A 2,829-nucleotide genomic window follows, 5' to 3' on the forward strand; every position below is an offset into this window, starting at 1 on the left:
TAATAAATAAAATTTATTATTTTTTAAATTACTAATATAATAAATATAATTTTTATATTATATTTATTATAATAAATACAATTTATTTTTTTTAATTACATGACTTTTAAATTTCTTACCACTTTCTAATATAATAAATATAATTTTTATTTTTTTAGTCATTATTAGCTTGTGACTTTTTATTTTCTACTATTTTTTAATATAATAAGAATAACGGACCCAGACATCCTGGATACATGGATAGACCTAATATGAGGACCATTTTGAGTTTATCCATATTTTTTTAATCTATAATTTTCATAATTCTTTTTCATTTTAAAAAACTTTTAAAAAATAAAAATGATTAAAGTTTTATTTTACCAATAAAAATTATTAAAGTTTGGTAAACTACTAGAATTTTGATAATTAAGTTCTCAACTCTTTTTCATGTCATTATTATGTTTCTATTTTTTTTTATTATTATATTTCTGTCTTTTTTTTTATTTGCATATCATAGAGGTTTTTTTTATTATTATTAAACTTCTTTTTTAATTTGCATATCTTAAACATCTTACAATTTCTTTTTATTTTGCAATGATTTTTTTTAATTACATTTTGCCTAACTTGAGAGCAGATAGCTAAAATTTATATGGCGGATCTACAATCTCTAGATGTTAAAGGCATCCTTAGAGTGATCTTATAGAATCTATGAGGTGGAAATAACGAAATTAATTCTTTCTTTGTGTGTATTTTACTAAAAGATTGAAGGGAAATAGGCATTAAGCTAAGAGGGAAGAGGCATAACGAGTGTTGCTATTCTAAGGAAGATTAAAAGATTGAAAACTCGTTATTTAGTTCTTATAATATTAAAAAACTAATCGTTTGTCTACATTGTGTAAATATTAAAATTTTTTATATTATTATTATATGATATTATTTTATAAAATAATTTTTTTTCGTATGAATTCACTCCGTCTAATAAGAGAAATAAATGATATTATGAACAATATTTGATTCTTCTCCATTATTTAGTAACTTATCAAAATTTAATTTTATGGCGTTCTAATATAAATCTCCTCTATACTTAATTAATTTATCAAGAATTTATTGTGGTGTTCTCGAAACTGAAATCGTTTGATTATCTATATTTTTAATTATACTGGTTAGTTAGGAGTGTGGTAGAGCAATTTTAGCTCCATTATCTATATTTTTAATTATATTCGTTGGTTCGAAGTGTAATAGAGTAATCTTTTAGAAGATATCTTTATTTTATTCTTTGTTAATTTGTGTGACGGAACTTTAATCACATGGTCCTGAATTTCACATTAGTTTGTATCAAAGTATAAATTCATACACTATCAAATCCAATTACAACAAAAAAAAATATTTTAGCACTTATTATCATAATATATAATAATAAATTTTATTCGATAAACTATATTCTTAAAAAAATAAATTTTATTAAATTTCAAATAGTGGTGGATGACATGGCAATGGCGATAGCAGAGGAGGAGAATCATATGTGTTATCATAATATCAATTAAGTATATCAATTATATTAGGCCAACACTCAACACTCATTTATAATAATACGGATGATTTCACAATAACTATGGTATAAATATATTTCACAATTAAAAAAATATATATGTAGTTATTCGCATTATATAAAATATTTGTAATTAAATTATATTAGTTATGATTCAATAAAATTATCAAATAAATAAATAATACTATGAGATAGTGCAAATTTTTTATATAATTTTTTATTATAAAATTATTAGTATATGGTAAAAGTGAACTCAATTTTTATAAATATTTAATATTTTATTTATTATTAAAATAAAAATATAATAAATTTTTTAATAATAAAAAATAATAAAATTTATATTATAATATTAAAATATAATATATTAAAAAATAGTAGAAAATCAAAAAATTAATAAATATAATAAAAACTGTATTTATTATTGTAGAAAGCAGTAGGAAATCAAAACGTCTTAAAACTAAAAAATAATAAATTATATTAATAAATATAATAAAAATTGTATTTATCATATTAGAAAATAGTAAAAAATTAAAACGTATTGATTTAAAAATAATAAATTATATTTATTATTTATATATATATATATATATATATATTAATTATTATTTTATATAAAAATAAAATTTAAAATATATAAAAATTTATAAATATATTTACAGTACAATTAATTGTGTCATCTCTCATCAATTTATTTTAGAGTATAATTATATATATATAAATTTATTATTTACTAATAATTAAAAATATTTTAATATATTTTTAAAATTAAAAGACCAATTAATTAAAATTTTCACATGAAAAAAAAGGGTCTTTGACCCGAAGCACCCATTAGTCAAGATCTTTTGACTCCTTCCTATTGCATCCACAGCTCATTTTTTTATTTATTTATTTTATAATTGATTCTAATCAAAATTCGTTTAAAACCTCTCAATTTTGGAAGCGATTTCAATAATAATGATGCAATTGTGATGGATCGAAACGGCCACAGAGAGATCAAAAAGAATCATGCCATATTTCAATCATCTTTTTTTTTTTTTTTTTTTTGTTCTTTCAATCTCATGACATGTTGCATTTATAATACATTGAAGCAAGGTGGAGGAACATGACACAACCAAATGAAAGCCTCTATTTAAAATCACTGGCACGTAACTGCTGAAAGAATTATTTAATTACTTTCAATTATACATCTAATTCTAGTAGAAGAGACTTAAAAGGCAAAATGCTTGAGGTCTATCTTCAACCAATCTGAAAAAACATCATCATGACCAATTGCCATAGCATACATTTTGAGACAAAACAGA

The sequence above is a fragment of the Manihot esculenta genome, chromosome 6 (genome assembly GCF_001659605.2).
Source record: "Manihot esculenta cultivar AM560-2 chromosome 6, M.esculenta_v8, whole genome shotgun sequence".
Lineage (NCBI taxonomy): Eukaryota > Viridiplantae > Streptophyta > Magnoliopsida > Malpighiales > Euphorbiaceae > Manihot > Manihot esculenta.